The sequence below is a fragment of the Amphibalanus amphitrite genome, unplaced genomic scaffold, assembly GCF_019059575.1.
Source record: "Amphibalanus amphitrite isolate SeventyFive unplaced genomic scaffold, NRLGWU_Aamphi_draft 000017F_arrow, whole genome shotgun sequence".
Taxonomy (NCBI): Eukaryota; Metazoa; Arthropoda; class Thecostraca; order Balanomorpha; family Balanidae; genus Amphibalanus; species Amphibalanus amphitrite.
In genome coordinates this window covers 710316-729445 of record NW_024881513.1, presented here as the reverse complement: position 1 = coordinate 729445, position 19130 = coordinate 710316, and positions in this window count along the sequence as shown.

Here is a 19130-nt window from a genome sequence, read left to right as displayed (position 1 = left end):
CCTCGCCTGCTTCGGCGCTTCAGCGGGTCAACTACCTCGCCTGCTTCGGCGCTTCAGCGGGTCTTCAGCCTCACCTGCTTCGGCGCTTCAGCGGGTCACCAACCTCGCCTACTTCGGTGCTTCAGCGGGTCATCAACCTCGCCTGCTTCGGCGCTTCAGCGGGTCATCAACCTCGCCTGCCTCGGCGCTTCAGCGGGTCAACAACCTCGCCTGCTTCAGCGCTTCAGCTGGTCAACAACCTCGCCTGCTTCAGCGCTTCAGCAGGTCATCAACCTCGTCTGCTTCGGCGCTTCAGTGGGTCTTCAGCCTCATCTGCTTCGGTGCTTCAGCGGGTCACCAACCTCGCCTGCTTCGGCGCTTCAGCGGGTCACCAGCCTCGCCTGCTTCGGTGCTTCAGCGGGTCAATACCTCGCCTGCTTCAGCGCTTCCACGAGTCATCTGCTTCGATTCATCTTCAGCGAGGTTATAGGCACTTGTCTGTCGTAAGAAGCTTCCACCAAGATGGAGAAATTGAAGACAGCACGTTCAAACAGCAAACGATCCTTCACGAGAATCAACAGAAACCTATTGAAGGTCATAGCTGAAGGAGCAGAACCTAGCCTGGTTGGAGACTGCTGGGTCGAGCTTCAAACTGCGTGGTCCGACATTGAAGCCAAGCATAACGACTACGTCTCGTCAATGACGAGCGAGGCCGAAATGGAATATGAAGATGCCTGGATGGATGAAGTCTACGAAGTATACTCAACCACCAAGAAGGCGTACTTTGCTTTTACCTCTGGTTCGGCGAAGAACGTCAAAGAAGAAGCTGCAGACAACAAAACCTACATCACACAGCCAGACATTCAGAAGTTGAAAATGCCACTATTTTCTGGATCACAAGATGATGTGATGTCATTCAATGATTTCCTGCACATGTACGATGACCTCGTGGGAAACAACGCAGCGTACAGCAACTCCGCCAAGCTGATGTATCTGAAGAGCTACCTTCGTGGAAACGCCTTAGATACAATCAAACATCTGTCAAACGATGAACAGAACTACGCACTTGCCAGGAAGTTCTTGACCGAAGAATACCTAGACACAGACATCATTGTAGAGGAACACATCAGGAAACTTCACAACCTCAAGTCGCCATCAACAAAAGACTTCCCGGCGATACGAGCATTCTTCAACACGGCCCGCGCTTCAGTGTACGAGCTGAAAGCGTTCGGCTACAACGCTCTTGAGGATGACACTCTGGGCAGCAAGATCGTCAGCTTCATGATCTGCGAGAAGCTCCCCACGAACTTCAAGCTGAAGTTGAGCAGCATTCTGCAGACTGACTTCCCCTCTACAAAGCAGCTAATGGACAACTACAACACAGTTATCAAGTCACTGATGAAGACGTCTGCACCAGCAAAACATCAAGAAACAAAAGAGACTCCGGGAGCCAGACCAAAGACAGAGAAATCTCGTCTCTCTCGTGGTCATGAACAACCAGGAGCTACGTCTGTGAAGTCAACTTTACAGAGATTTCAAACTGGAACAGAAACTGTGAAAAAGTCCGCAGGTGCAAACTCTACATCCGGACCACAGCAACAACCAACAGCAAACAAGTTTAAACCATGCAAGCTATGCAAAGGAGCTCATTCCATGTTGAAGTGTGCCAAGTACACGACACCACAGTCGAGAGTTCGACGGCTGAAAGAGCTGAAGCTCTGCACTAAGTGCAGTGGTGCTCACCAGCTCTCGGACTGCAAAAGTCAGGCTGCTGGACTGCGATACCCGTGCACCATGTGTGGCAGCAAGCAACACATTTCGGCAGTGTGTGTGAATACCGATGAACAGCACACCATGCTTCAGAGCGGCTTGACACTCATGTGCAACAACATAAACAAGGGGCAGACTGTCATACTACCATCGATGTCGGTCATCATGCACGTCAACGACCAGAAGACATGCGAACTCGTCAGATGCATGATTGACTACGGCTCTCAGGCTTCCTACATCAGCGAAGATCTGGCAAGGAAGCTGGGCTTCGACTTAAGCACTCCAAAGACGTGCTTCAACGTGAAGACGTCAGTAGGTGGAACTATGGTCATGAGTACCCAAATATAGGAACGTTCCCATTTTTGGGAGCGGAGTTCCCAAATATGGGAACGGGCGTTCCCATTTATGAGAACGAAAGGTAATTTTTCGGCCGTTCGCCCACTAAAACTCATTAGTGCATCACGTCTCAAAAAAGTGCACGCTAATTTAATTATCTACTAAATCTCCATAAAGTTATCTTTAATCTGACCGTGGAACAAGGAAATTGACCGTGGAATGATATTTTTAATGATTTTTTTTAAAATGACAGAATGGTGGAAATATGGGTTATACGACATTTAACATGCAATTTTAATGAAAATGAAGCGTTTTTTACATTTTGAGGTCAAGTATAATTATTTTCGCCTGGTTATGAAGTTTCATACTAGCGACACCAGATGCTGACATGCAAGCGAACACGCGGACAGTCCCGAGGTAATATTGTTGACATTTGGTGTCGAGGCGGACGACTGCGTAGAACGTGCGTAATTTTACCGAACTACTGTTGTAAACTCAATTTAAGTGGTCGAAAATTATTCAGCTGTATTTTATCAGCCCGGAAAGACATATTTCATTTAAATGCTAGCTATTTAGCGTTGTTTTAGAAGAAGCGTCATGAGCGTGGTTTTTGTCTTCCGTGTTTCTAAGCATGATCGTTTTGGGGGAATTTCTCTTATATAGGTCGCTCTGTGTGGCTTATTTATAATTTCTATGCTGATTTCGATCATTCCTCGTGCCCATCCTACCAGGCCTTTTGCCACTTACACTCATTAAGAAAGGAAAAAACTAGATTTTCATTGGGACTAGATGTTTTGAGGGTGTAACATATTCAGCGTTCCCATTTTTGGATACTTCCTTTACTCGTCAACTATCGGTGATAAACAGACAGGTGCTTGACATGTCTCCACCCTCGGCACGGACGGTGGATATAGGTATGGAGGACCTTGTTGAACATCGCTGAGCGTTGTGAATTACGTAATCCTGCAGAGGGGGGCGTGACCGCTGCGAGATCGACGGGAATAAAAGCGCAGAAGACCGGGCGAAACATGCGACGGTCTTGCCGGAAAGGTCATCTGATGATTGTTGCGTTAACAATAATTTGCGGCGTTGGACGTGATGCTTATCATGGTGTGTCGTTTCGGGAACTAGCGAATGAAGTTTAGTACCGCCGTTCACCGGTGGATGGCGCTAGCTGGTAGTTTCGGCGAAAACTCCGTCTGAGATGTTTGAAGGCTTCCCTTAATCCCTTGTTCAAACATGGACCCCGTCAGCCCCGGCAGAGGTATTTGTCCAGTGTACACCGCACCTGAGGACGGGTCAGCTGAGGGAGGGGAGTCACTATTGTGGCCTGAGGAATGCCGCGCCGGTCGGGGGACGGGGTCGGGAGGAGGGGAGGGAGGCAGCGCCGTTCTTGCGGTGACGGGCTGGCTTGTCGCCTCAGCCTGGCATACACTCAGTCGGCGAGGCGCTGCGCATGACCCGGGAGCAGCTGAGAGTCCATATAGACAATTCGCTCGTTTGTAAGCACGAGCACTTGGAATGTTGCTGGTGCAGAATTTTAGCATAGGGACGATTTTTTTGTGCCAAATTTTGAGTAGGTAGGTACATGTAGGGAATTTATAGAAATTTATTGTGACAAACTTTCCCAAAAAATCGGTCCAATTTTTTTTAAGATATCGAGGTTTTAGTGACGTCATGATTTTAGTTTTAAAAACGACACATGTTTAAGTAAATCACACTATGCAACAGGCATTTTGTTCCTGAGTAACGACCGATTTTTTGGACTCATTGGGTCCCATTAAAACCGAAATAGGCATTTGTTTTGATCTGAAAATGCTTTTCCGGTTTTCAGAGACGATTTTCGATTTTTGGCCCCGAAATTCGGTTTTTGGCCCACTGTGTCCGGTGTAATTGAGTAATCGACTCGCGGTAACTTTCATCGCCCTTCCTATGCCACAAGCTTTCGAATGATATCCGGTTTTGCATATTTGCGTGTAAAAATAACGTCATAAATCTATGTTAAAGTAAGAAAATATTGAAATTTTGTAAAAATTTGACATTTTTTCGATTTCGTTTCAAAATAGAGAAAAAACTAGAGGACCTATCCAAATTCTGAGCCCAGTTCCTTGAAGAGCATTCAATTTCCGTTCGGAAGGTACTATTTTAGTGCATTTTATCGGTTTACTGTGGCGTCCAGATTGAGTCACTTGAAAAACGGGCCCCCAGCCATTTCCATGACAATATGCATGAAGAATCATTCTAACAAATGGAGATACAGATCAAGATTCTGAGCGACAGGACTGCTCAAAAGTAAGTTCCTGCGTGTGACCCGAGGTCACAAGGGGTCAACAACATGACCTCAGTTGACCCCTCGTTGATCCTATGGCGTTAACATACGTTATCAAATATCAGGTTAATGCTATGTGATATGACTTAGGATATGTGTTTAGGTTAACCCGCGCCCTGATGGGGGGGCATTTTGCCTCCCCCCCCTGTGGTTTTTGGGTACCTTACCGGGCATCAATTTGACACCTTCACACAAAATTTCAAGTCACAGGTCACCTCAGGTCAGGAGTTATTGAGGTCAAACTGAGGTCATGTTCGAGCAAAAATGAGCAAAAAACATGACATCTTGAAACGCTCACCAATTCTACAGTTAACAAGCAATTTTAAAGTTCTTTATGTAGTTGTGTAGACAAAAGACGGCGCTTCAAAACTGCTATCTCGGATGTTCGAAATTTTGGGATTTTGACCCCCAAAAATAAAAAAAAAAAATGATTTTTTTTTTTTAGAAAAACTCAAAAAATTTCCAAAAAATTTTCGAATTTCGAAAAAACCGGAATATATGTGATAGTCCCTGCGCTCTTCGATATACATACCAAATTTTAGATCGATACCTCTTTTTTTGGCCAAGTTATAGCGAAAAAACTGTTAAAAATTGATGACGTCAAATTTTTGAACTCAATTTTTAGCAATTCTAGACCTCGTAGCGCAAAACGGAGACCACCATTGAACTCCCCGTGACACCCATTTTATGCAAAAATATCAACTTTGAAATTTGACCTAATTTGACCTGACCTTGACCTGACCTTGACCTGACCTTGACCAAAACGTGACCTAAGCTGGCCCTAAAGTCTGTCTGACCCACATAATCGCATTTGTCATGTAAAATGGACCATAAAACATGTATCAACGACACTTTCATATTGTGACCCCCCCAGTGACCTGACCTCTGTGACCTGACCTGGTATCAGTGACCTCAAATAGCAAAATATGTGTTTGAAGAACATTTCTCCATCGATGATTTTCAATGAAATGCATTTTACTCGATTTTACAACGCATTTCTTGAAATGCCTGTAAACGGTGAAAATTCGACCTTTGACCTGACCTGTGACGTCATCGGTTTGACCGAGGTCAATGAAATTGGGTCACAAGGTAGTTCCCCGCTGGGGCTATCCAACACCGTTTACCGCTTGTCGCTATGTTGCGTGGTTCTCGAGATCTGAGGGGGGGGGGCAAAAAGGCCCCCCATCAGACCGCGTTGCTCGGCAGACCCCATCTGGGCGCGGGTTAACCCGCGCACCGACGGGGGGGCGGATATCCGCCCCCCCTGAGGTTTTTCGCGGATAGCGGGAAAACCGCGGCGCGTAGCGCCGCGAAATTTGGTATGACTATTCTCTCATCAATTTTACACGTGGTGTGCAAGTTTGAACCTCCTAACTTTTAAGGTCAGGTCACCAGGTCACTTTGAATGACCCAACCTCAAGTCACTTTTTTGCAACTTTGTCACCGTGCCAGAGCTACAGTAGATGTCGGAGGCCTTTGAAAGTCGCAGGATGTTATAAGGTCATTAGTAGCTACAATTTGTATATCTCGGAATTTTGATGTCGGTGACCTAAGGTCAGGTCAATTTCGCGACCTCCCCATTATAAGTCAATGGGGGAAAAATCAACTCCCTGTTTTTACCACTAAAACGGGTCGGAATGGCCCCATATACCATACATGACTTCACATACGATCAACCTTCACTACCTTGAGGTCTGTTTTGCTGTTGGGCAGCTGTAAGGTCATGTGACGTCATCAAAGGTCACCAAAGGTTTTTTGCCAATAACTCCTTACAGGAACAAGATACAGCCGCGCGGATGGTCTCATTGTGTTCAGCTCGTCAAGACGCATCGAATGATATACATGATGACCTCGAGGTCACGTGACCTGAGGTCAACCTTTGACCTTGACCTTTCGAGGTCAACATATATATCATTCGATGCGGATCGACGAGAGGATCACGATGATGCCCTTAGTTTGTTCCTATCTTGACTACTTCGAAAGTTATTCGAGAAAAACCCTCTCCATATCTAGCGCCGCCATTTTGACTTTTTCGACCCCTGTGACGTCATCTTTGACCTGACCTGAAAATGACCTTTGTAAAAATTGTAGACCTTGTCCGTGCGTATCCGATGCCGTTTACCGCTTGTCGCTATCTTGCTTCGTTCTCGAGATCTCAGGGGGGGCGGTCATCCGCCCCCCCCCCCCCCGTCGGTACTAAGTTGGCGCAGACCCCCGTCGGTGCGCGGGTTAACTCAATCTGGACGCCACAGGAATCCGATAAAATGCGCTAAAAAGGTACCTTCCGAACGGAAATTGAATGCTCTTCAAGGAACTGGGCTCAGAATTTGGATAGGGCCTTTAGTTTTTCCTCTATTTTGAAATGAAATCGAAAAAAAATGTCAAATTTTTACAAAATTTCAGCATTTTCTTACTTTAGCATAGATTTATGACGTTATTTTTGCACGCAAATATGCAAAACCAGATATCATTCGAAAGCTTGTGGCATAGGAAAGGCGATGAAAGTTACTGCGAGTCGATTACTGAATTACATCGGACACGGTGGGCCAAAAACCGAATTTCGGGGCCAAAAATCGAAAATCGTCTCTGAAAACCGGAAAAGCATTTTCAGATCAAAACTAATGCCCATTTCGGTTATAATAGGACCCAATCAATAAGAAAAATTCGGTCGCTTTCCAGGAACAGAAAATGTTTCATTTTTTGTTGCATAGTGTCATGGGTAGGCACAGAATAGACATACAGACATGCCGTAAACGTCATTGGACTGCCAATACCTACCATGAACAATCAAATTGCCATCTTCGATTTTTGATTACCTATCGTTCTACGGTTTCCAAAATCTTGAATGGAATCTTGGCAATTTATTGTGACTACTTCACGACCATGATGAATGCATTTCATAACCCGCACCCCGCTGGGGGTCCTGGAATTACACGCCCTGCTGGTGGGCGGGGTGTTTGAACACCCCCCTTTTAGCTCGGCTCCTGGGCCATGTAGCGATACGGGGAAAGCGACGTTCGAAAAAGCGTAAGGAATAATGGCGAACTTTATACTTAGGTCACTTTTTCGGTCAGGTCAAAGGTCAGGTCACCAGAGGTGTTTTGGACCCATGCTACTGAAAGCCCAATTTCATGTGTTTGATCTGACCTTGACCCGACCTGTGACCTTGAAATTCAACTTTCAGGTGCTCATCGTAAGTGTCTCGTCGCGTTCTCTCGTTTGCCTTCTCGTCCGTCTTGCTGCGTCTATTGGTTCTTGAGTCGGGTAGCTATATTGGTTCCCGAGTTGTGCGCCGCTTTTTGAAGAAAAAAATGCTGAAGTAATCGGCCCAGCCGTTCTCGAGATCTGGAAGCGCCCCCTGTACGTGCGCACGTGCACTGCACGTCGTGCAGTAGCACCTTAACCGCAACACATGGGAATGCATATCCTGGTGGCTGCCTACCTGCAGTATGCCAAGTTTCAGCGAAATCGCCCCATAATTACCGAGTTATTGAAATGGGAACAAATTTGGCACCTCTTCTTTTTGTATTTTGCACGTGCAGTGGGGGTCACTCACATAGATCAAGAGTCTCCGACCTTTGGTAGAAGGGATGCAGCTACCCTACAAAAATTACCGCAAGACAATCGCTCAAGCGGCTGCTGAGATACGAGCCTTTTCAAAATCACTACTTTTGCAAAACAGCTTGAACACCCTTGACTTTTCACGTGGCACGTGCCACGACGGTCACTGAGATGCATCAAAAGTAGTCAATTACGGGGTAGAAGGGATGGGGCTACCCAGCAAAAAAGACCGCAGGCCAATCGGTCTAGCGGTTGCTGAGATATAAGCCTCTCAAAAGCGTTACAGGCCGGGCCGGGCCGGGCCGGGCCGCTCATACTGATATTTTTCCGTTATATTGCAAAGACTCGCTTCGCTCGCTGCGCTCGCTCGCTCGTAACTACTAAGTAAATGTTCAAACGGATGCCAGGAACATGTTAAACTCGAAAAAGTGAATCAAGGTCCTCAAAGATCAACGACCCTGACCTGACCTTTACGTGACCTTGGCACCCACCGTAATGCATGCCGCATGGGACGAACATCATTTGACATGTTTGGACGTTTACAGCACAAAAAATACTGGAAACGCGCGGATAATGTGATCTGACATACGCTGAATCGCGATTTCGGTCAAACATGGTCTCGAGAAAAAGGCCAGGGGTCAAAGGTCATTTGGGTCAAGTTCATGAAAGATAAAGAGTATGTGTAAAATTGATCAACTCTGGGGTACTGAAAGTTTCGTCGCGATCGTCCGCTTTTTGAGCGAGATTATTCGCGAAAAACCGAGGGGGCGGGACGCGGGTCCATCCAACTACCCCTACACATGCGAGGGTTAAAATACTAAAATAAAGTCATGATATGAACATATTTGCTGTTAAAGAGAGTTTTGTAGATTTAGTCCATATAACAGTGTTCGCCACGGGCCGCAAAATCCCAGTCCAGCCCGACCCAGGCCCATGGGTTGACAGCCCGGCCCAGCGCGAACCCATGCATAGTAAAATTGTTGAAGCCCAGCCCGGTCTAGCCCGTCCAGCCCGGACCAGCCCGTCAACAATGAATGGATCATGGACACCAACAGGTATTACATATGCCACCCATAGGCGCAAAGAAACAATCTTTTGGGAGCAGCATGCACAATGCACATTGCACATACATATGTATATGCTTTCATTCGTTTGTTTAGTCTTGCACAGTAATAAGCTAGTTTTTGTTTTTAGCTCAGTCGCGAACCTCTGAGTCCACTTTACAGTCCTTGTCCCAGCCCATCCACACTCACCACAGCCCATCGATTATTTAGGTGGTTGTCCCCGCGCGGTATGTCCGATTTCCACACCCTTGTCATCGCACACAAGGTCATACAGCGCCGTGAACCTGAGCAACTAGCAGCCCTGTTCGTCGCTAATAGCGCTATCCGCGAGAGACCATCCAGGCAAGATCACTTCTTCCATCTTCCCCGTCCACGGCTGGAAACGGGCAAGCGGCGGTTTGGCTATCGAGCTGCAGCTCTGCTGAACAGCCTGCCACCTCACCTGTCGCAGCTGCCTCCCGCCCGCTTCGCCCGCGCTGTTAAAGCCGCAATCGTGGACGATGAATCAGCACATCGTCGCTGACCAATAGGATAGGGGTGGGTAAAAGCGATGAGGCTGTCCTGAGAGTGTTTTGTCCTTGTTTTGACGTGAGTGAATGTGCAACTGTTTTGAATGATTAGATTAGCAACCGCGGATACAGATTCTGAGCAGTAATCGCCACGCACTTTGTATGTGGATCGCTCTTAAATGTAAATACAAATACAAATACAAATACAAATACAAATATTTGAGGGCCCAGCCCAGCCCGTGACCCAGCCCAGCCCATGACCCATTGGCTGGCCCGGCCCATGGCGAACACTGCCATATAAGTCCACTCGCCAGAAAGCCCGTCGTGAAAACGGCTATTTTTCGGCAGACTGGCTTCCGCTTCGGGTATAACTTTGAGCCATTCAGTTAGCGATGTCGATTCTGCTCCGGAGTCGGAGTTAGTAAGATTTTGGTGACTCTGGGTTCAACTCTGATTCTACTGTCCTGGCTCAGACCCATTCTAATCTTGCTCCACCCCATCATTCAGATCGCAAATTCGCCAAATTCTAAGATCGATGGAGGTCCTATATCGATAAAAACGCGCATCGATCTAAGGCGAAAAGGCTCCAGACCGGTCACATGCATGGAAGAGATTATACCATGGAGCAACCTATGTTTTTGGCGGCGTTTCAAGCTAACAGGCCGGTTACCTTAGTGTTCGTGCAAGCATCGTGCAAGTATCTCTGGGGGACGAGAATTGTTGACGACACGTGCGAAACGTCAGAAATTTGTGAAAAGCCTGTGTGAATACCACCGTCACTTATTTTCCTTCTCAGTAGCAGTAACCTTGGCAGTAACAGCGGGAGGTCTGGGAGAGGGTCAAAGCGTCCAACCCTTCCGGCGCCCGTGCCTTCGCTATCGCTTTCAGGAACACGCGCGCGGCCGCTATTGTGCGCCCGTCAAACCCAGCCCGCCCTTTGACAGCGGGCGGGTCATCAGCGGTCCGCCCGCGTCCCTTCCTGTGACGTCACTACGGTCCTGGAACGCAAGCGAAGCGTAGCCCAGCGGTGCATTGTTGTCATTGTTGTGGGTACATACTACATAGGCATTAAAAACAATCAGCTCGGCTAGCATCATGTCACTCTCGTCCAATAGTGTATAATGGTGTGTAATTTGACCTCCAAAGATGAACATTTTTTAAGGTCGAGCTCATGACCTGACCGGTAAAACTCATGTGGCATCCCAATCGATTGCCTATTGTAAAACTGAACGCATTGCAGCTGTATTTACTGCCTTTCCACGTCTCCTTCACATGTCAATCGTCCAAAAGTGCTTTTTTCGACTGCTTAACCCTCGCCGGGCGCCGCCACAGGGGGGGGGGGGTATGCAACTATCCACTGAGGGTTTTCGCGAATAAATCGCGTAAAAAGCGGCCGATCGCGACGAAACTTTCAGTCCCTCGCATTGATCAATTTTACACCTGCCCTGAAAATTTCATGACCTTGACCCAAATGACCTTTGACCTGTGACCTACTTTCCGAGACCATGTTTGGCCGGAATCGCGATTCGGCGTATGCCGGCTCGCATTAGCCGCGCGTTTGCAAGCTTTTTGTGGTTTCGAACGTTCAAACATGTGATTTGATGTTGCTCCCATGCATTTGGGTGGATGTCCAGGTCACCTGAAGGTCAGGTCAGGCCATTGACCTTTGGTGACCTCGGTCCACTTTTTCGAGTTTTACATGTTTCTAGGCTAGTTTTTGGAGCTGAATTCGAATTTAGCAACCATTTGAACATTTACGCAGTAGTGTTGGTGCCTCCGTAACATGTTACAAAGCTGTCAGAGGCGGTTGACACGTATTACGAATACCCATCACGACCCCTACTGGTTGACCTGACCTGACCTGACCCGACCTGGTCTAAATACTCAATGACATCATCTGTGATCAAAACTAACACGATATTCGTGATCGGCATCCCGGGTGCCGCCCCCCATAGGGTTTTTTTCGCGATAGCTCCGAACACGTTGGGGATAGAGAGCTGAAACTTGGCATACCTGACCTTTGACTCAAGCCGGATCTTTTGACACCAACTGCATTTTCGGGTCAGGTCAGGTCACTGACCTATGACGTCATAAGTGAACCTCTGCACGGTCTTCAGATGTCGCAACTTCGCAACGCCCTCACTGCCAGAGGATATGTCACAGGGAAATGAAACTTGCAGGATCTAGTATCCATTATGAGTCTCACAACTTGTATATCTCTAATTTTTCCTAAAGGTCATATGAGGTCAGGTCATTTTCGTGACCTCACCATTATAAGTCAATGGGGAAAAATAAAATTGCTATTCTGGCGCCGGCAACGATCTCTACAACTATCTCAAGCACACAGAATCGTGATTTAATGCACTCCTTGCAAGGTTAGATACGTACTTTTGCAATGTTGACCTTGCATGACGTCATTTATGACGTCATCAAGGTCATATTATTTTTTCGTCAATAACTCTTGATCAACTTGAGCTAGCGAGTCGGGAAAGCCACCAATGGACTCAGAAAGACCTGCCGAATCGAATGATATGCGACATGACCTCTTTCGACCAACTTCGTGACCTGGGGGTGCTGACCGGACCTTGACCTGAGGTCAACACCCTAAGCTGACCTGACCCGAACAAAAGTATATCATTCGACGCGCCTGAGCGAGGCGAACACGATGCTGCCAAAATCGCGGCTCTGCGGCCGTTTTTTTGCGAAGTTATTCACCAAAAACTGAGCCGTGCCTTGGGGCACTTGACCTGACCTCAGAGGTCACCGGTTGACCTAGGACCTTACAATCGGGTACCAATCTCTGCGACTCGTAACGGCGCACACGCTCGTTTTTTTCCGCGACGCGCTAGCTCCACCAGGGGCGAAACGGCGAGGGGGGTCGTACTCGTCCCATTTATCAGAAACATTTATCAGAACTTATTTTACCACCTCGGCCACCCTTTTTCTTCTTTCAAGGTACAAGGATTGGTAATTTACTTCATACTAAACTACGACTTAACACTTCAAAACTCAACGCTCATCTTTTTTCCATACAACAAACTGATTCACCTTCCTGTTCTTGCGGTTATCATTTAGAAAACACAAAACATTTTTTGCTTTTTTGTCCGTCCTATCTTCATCAACGAGACATCCTTTACAATTCCTTATCTAATATCCTCAACTTTGATTTCTGCACGATCCCCTCCTCTGAGCAACTTGACATACTAATCCATGGCAAGGATCTGAGCCGTGCAGTGGGCGGTGCGGTCGCCGCCGCAGTCCAATCCTTTATTATCCATACCCATCGGTTATAACCGAACATACCTACGGCTACATCCTAGTCCCATCCCGGTCCCACTGATTGCAGCAGTCGGTCTGGCAAGTGCGGTCCGGAACACCTTTCCTACAGCGCATCGCCGGGGTCGCGGAGCGGTAACCGAGCTCGGGCGGTCGTCAACAATTATTTTGTGATGATTATTTGTGTCATTTTTGTGTTATTCATTTTATTATGTTTGTGCAAGCGGCGCCATTGATTCAAGTGCATCTGCACTTTTGCGCCAATTGTTCGAATCATTTGTAAAATTACAATGTCTTTCAGTGAATAAATGTACTCTCTCTCTCTCTCTCTCTCTCTCTCTCTCTCTCAGAGGAGTGGAAGATAGAAATATCCCTGCACTGTAGACCCATTGGCTAAAACCTCTACTAGAAAGGTTTAGGTCTTTCAAAAGTGCTATTTCAACAAAACAGCTTTCGCGTGACACGTGCCAGTCGCCACGACGATCACCTATGTATGTTATATGTAAATGTATTAAGAGCAATTAACTACGGGGTAGAAGAAATAGGCTTCCCAACAAAAAGGGCGGCAGGTCGATCAGCCTAACCACTGCAACGGTTACTGAGGCATGAAATATATGCCTCTCAAAAGCATTACAGGCTGGGCCGGGCCGTTATATGTAAATGCTGATATCTTTCCGTTATCTTAACCCTCGCCGGCACAGGGGGTGGGGGTTGATGCACCCCCCCTAAGGTTTGTCGCGAATAACTCGCGTAAAAAGCGGCCGATCGCGACAAAACTTTCGGTACCCTCGTATTGATTAATTTTACACCTATCCTGAAAATTTCATGACCCTGACCCAAATGACCTTTGACCTGTGACCACTTTTCCGAGACCATGCTTGACCGGAATCGCGATTCGTCGAATGTCGGCTCGCTTTAGCCGCGCGTTTGCAAACTTTTCGTGGTTTCAAACGTTCCAACATGTGATTTGATGTTCCTCCCATGCATTAGGGTGGTTGTCAAGGTCACCTGAAGGTCAGGTCAGGTCATTGACCTTTGGTGACCTCGGTTCACTTTTTAGAGTTTTACATGTTTCTAGGCAAGTTTTTGGAGCTGATTTCGAATTTAGCAACCATTTGTACATTTACGAAGTAGTTTTGTTGCCTTCGTAACATGTTACGAAGCTGTCAGAGGCGGTTGACACGTATTACGAATACCCGTCACGACATGGTCACGACCCCTACCGGTTGACCTGACCTGACCTGACCTGACCCGACCTGGTTTAAATGCTTAGAAACAAAATCTCTGATCAAAACTAACACGATATTCGTGATCAGCACCCCGGAAAACCCATAGCAGCCACACTTTACGACTTTCTAACAGGTCCCGATTTTCCCGATTTTCGGGTCATTGACCTGACCTGGAAGGTCTCCCGATGACCTAGGACCTTAAAATTGGATATCACCGGCTTCCTCTCGTGACGGGCAACACGCTCGTTTTTTTCCGCGAAGCTGTAGCTCGATCAGGGGCAAACGCGAGGGGGGGGGGGGGTTGTACCCCCCTCCCCCTTGTGCCGTCGATGGACGCAAAATGGCCTGTGCCGGCGAGGGTTAAAAAGATTTCGCTTCGCTTGCGCGGTCCGTTCGCTCGTATATTTCTCCTTTGTTTTAAGACATCAAAGATATGTGATCAAAGCTAACATGAACTACGTGTTCAGCACCCCACAAAATCCCTTTTTCAACCTCACTTTACGAACTTCCAGCAAGTCCCGATTTTCCCGATTTTTGGGTCATTGACCTGACGTGGAAGGTCAACCAGTGACATAAATAAGACCATAAAATTGGATATCATCGGCTTACTTTCGTTGCGGGCAACGCGCTCGTTTTTTTTCTGCGAAGAGCTCCATCAGAGGCCAAACGGCAAGGAGAGTCCAACGGACCCCCCCCCCCCCATATACGTTAGACGCTGGCAAACACGAATACGGGCGAGGGTTAATGTATTTAGGCCAGGTCGAGTCAGGTCAGGTCAGGTCAACCATTAGGTGACCTGCCGGCCATCCATAGCTGGTGTTGACCACTTGACAGCTTCGTAGCATACGAGGGCACCAAAACTATTTCATAAATCTCCAAATGGGAATTCGAAATTAGCCCCAGAAACTACCATAGAAACATGTAAAACTCGAAATAGTGAAGCAAGGTCATCAAAGGTCAATGACTTTGATTTGACCTTCACGGGACCTTGAAACCCACACCAAAAAAAGATTGGAAATTGCGCGGATAATGTGAGCCTCAGCCGACATACGCCAATTCGCGATTCCGGTCGAACATGGTCTCGAGAATCAGACCACAGGTCAAAGGTCATGGGGGTCAGGGTCATCAAATTTTAAGAGTAAGTGTAAAATTGATTAACTCGAGGGTACTGAAAGTTTCGTCGCGATCGGCCACTTTTTGCGCGAATTATTCGCGAAAAACCGGGAGGGGGTCCGTTCGACCCCGCTATATGTAAGTGCGAGTGTTAAAGTCACTAAAAATCCGTCTTTAAAGTAAAAAAAGTTTATTCCTCGAGCTGAGAGGCCAGAGTTGTACAGTTGGAGTAGGTACTTCTACTTCAACACATCATGTAGGTATTTGCTTACATCCATGCATACATTCTCGAATTAAACATCAATAATACCCACTAAAGGCATATTGCTCTTTGGAACGTCGCTTTCGGTATGGGGATATCATGGGTCTGAGCCAGCTGACACGGGTGATACCCCCTCAGTGGGGTTCTGGCATGGTCTGCGTTGGATCACCCACCACCACAATGGGCGGTTCCTCAAAACCAGCGTAATTGACCGGTGTGAGGCGGCGACGTGAGGCACGCGAGTGCGGGACCGTCCCTATGCCGTGGCGGTCCGGGTCAGGGGAGCAGCCCCCTCCCCGCGCGGCGGGCGGTCGCCCATTCATCCGCGACCCCAACCCCATGACTGAGGGGTTGACAGAAGGCAAACATCACGTATTTAAACTGAGCAAACAGACGGTGTTCTACGCTAGGGACATCTCGCGGCTGTGATTCACGATACTGCTTCGCCAAACTGCCTTTAGATGGTGGGTCAGTCGGTGTCCGTCTGCTGCTGTGCGCCGAGAATTAGCCCTATAAATTACCATGAATTACACCTTCTAGTGTGACGATACAATCACATTATCATATAGGTCGCGTTTAGATGCAAATGAAGAAACGATTGCGTTGAAAAAATATGCCATTTCATCGAACGCTGAAATGCTCGAAGTGCTCGCTAAAAAATGAACTCGCTAACTGAGCCCTAAAGGTCGGCTGCCGTGTTGCATTGCATTTAAGCCAAAAACGCGGGCTGGGTGTAAGTTGTCGAGAAATAATTTTTGGCCTGAAGTGTTCTCTAAAGTATTATCTACATAGATCCAGGGAACATATTTGCTATCTATGATGGCTTAGGAGATATTGAATCGTAAGTCCTCCGGTGTACCCTTTTTTGCGGCGGCCCACGTGTTAAAAGCTGCTGAACATTTTTACTTTGACCAAAAAACGCGGGCACAGTTTTGTCTGTACGAAAATGATTATTGTGCTATCGCATTCCACGTGGGCTGAAAATTCAGAAACCAGGGAACATATTTGCTACGACCAGTACTTTTCACGATTCAGACCGAAACGTGAAAAAATAGCCCCAAAACCCTATGGCGGGCACCTCTCCGCGGCGCCCGGCCGCGGGTCGCTAGTTCCCGAAACGACACACCATGTAATGAAAAGAGCCCCTGAAAGGCGTCGGTGAAATCGTTCCCAATTTTGGGTACGCCGTTCCCATAATAAGGAACGCTTGCAGCGCCAGTGTACGAGAGCGTTCCCAAATTTGGGCTCGCGGCCCGGATGATGGACTGCTTTAGAAATACGGGAACGATTTGAAACTACGATGGGCCTTACAATATCAAACTCTTTCCCAACAATATTGAGACAAATATCAGGCGGTTCACGATCGTTTTATATTTTTAGGACGTCATTTAACGGTTCTTTTTCTTGTTTTAAATAATGCCTACATGGCGTTCCCATATTTGGGTTTATCGTTCCCAAACATGGGAACGAAAATGCGTTCCCGAAAATGGGTACGCTTGACCATAGTTCCGCCTACTGACGTGCATCGGCGTCAAGGAACTGAGTTACAGCTCGGTCACCTGTGATGTCATCTTCACGCCTGATTCCACCGCCAGACACACCTTCTTGGTGGATCCAGCTATGAATCTGGAGTACGAAGTTCCCGGAATCAAGTCTCTGGTTGAGCATCTCCAGGCCAATGGGGCTCGTCTCGCGGACTCGTTCTTCAACGACATCACTTCAGACACCGTTGGCGACTTCGATTGTCTGCTCGGATCGGACATCATTGGAGCGCTCAAGCCACTGAAGACTGTAGACCTCGCGCTCGGAACGGCCTTGGAGGTGCGAGATGGCTACATTCTCTTCGGGAGAGTCGACAGCTACTTTGAAGATGAGCTTCAAGAGACTGCGACAGGAGACAAAGACAAAAGTGATCGACAGGATCATGAACCCAACAGGGGCGCACCGGGATCATCCAGGAAACCGGACAGAGATGACAAGTTTGGTGGAAGCGGTGTGAACTCGCCACCATCACATACAAGCGGAAGCGAGCAGACATCTAGCACCAGCCACGGACAGCAAGACGTTCAGACCGCGCTGCAATCGGTCGCGACGGACAGAAACGAGTCTTCAAGAGAAGTTCAACAGATGCAAGATGTGAAGCATCTGGCAGCAGACTACTCACATCTACAAACTAAACAAACACAAACACACTGCAGTCTGGCTCATGAGAAACAGGCGGAGAATGACGACGCTGTCAGTCAGACCAGTGAACAACAAACTCAAACTCCAGCACAAACACAAACACAAACCCGACAAACACAAACAAACGAACATTGCGGTTGTGTTTTGAACACATCGACAGACACACAACAAAATGATCAAACACTGGCCTTGACGGTAGGATCGCAGACAGATGAAACGTCGAAACAGTCATCTGCATCCGACAACCAGTCGTCGCTCATTGACGGCGCTGCTGATGTAGCTGACCAGTCGCCTCGCATTGAACTGATGGTGAATGCAACGCTGCATCCGAAGACTTCATACTTCCACCCACTGGCTCACATGTCCACTGATAGTGACGTGGATCTCCAGATCGAACACTTGTTCAGCATTGAGAGCTTGGGCATCAAAGAAAGTGATGAAAGTATATCAACTCAAGAAAAGCGGCTGGTGGACAGCTTTACTGAAGAAGTAGAGTTCAAGGATGGGAAATACTTTGTCAAAGTGCCGTTCTACGTAATTGTTTCACAAGTGCCAACCAACTACGATGTAGCATTTGCAACTATGAAGAAAGTTCGCCAAAAGCTAATCAAGCGACAGCTCGCTGACTCATACACGGCAGTTTTCGAGCAACAGCTTCGAGACGGCATAATTGAAGAAGTCAATCCCAAAGAACCAACATCAAACCAGAGAGTCTTCATTCCACACCATCCTGTGGTGAAGACTGACGAGCAAACCACGACGAAAATACGTCCAGTATTCAACTGCAGTCTGAAGACAGGCAACCAGCCCTCTCTCAACGAGGCATGCTTCGGAGGGATCGACCTGTTGAACGACCTCGTACAACTTCTCATGCGATTTCGAACAAACAATCACGTTCTTCTTGCTGATATTGAGAAGGCCTTTCTCCAAATCTACTTGAAGTACGAAGAGGACAAGGACAGGTTTTGTTTCCTCTGGGAGACTGACGACGGGATGAAGATGTACCGTTTTCGAACCATCCTCTTCGGACTGAACTGCTCTCCATTCATTCTCAACCACATCATACAGCTTCATCTGCAGAAGTATGAACACGCGTTGGCTGCGATAGCACTGAAGGAGTCGTTGTATGTTGACAACTTTATCTTCACAACTTCAAATCAACAGAAACTTGTTGACATCTACGAAGATGCCAGACAGATCATGAACGAAGGAGGCTTCAACCTCCGCAGCTGGATGTCTAACCATCCTTCACTGGTTGACATCATGACATCAGAAGGAACCCTTCACCAGCATGAGGCCCCAGCGGAGAAGGTGCTGGGGTACATGTACGACACCAAGCAAGACGAAATGATGCTTGCTGACTTCATCTTCGAAGAAAAGGATCACAGCATCACCAAGAGACAACTGCTGAGTAACATCAGCAAGATCTTTGACCCTCTTTCTCTTGTGCTTCCTGTGACCATCAGAGGAAGGCTCCTCATGAAGCAGGTCTGGAAAGATGGTACAGCATGGGACGAA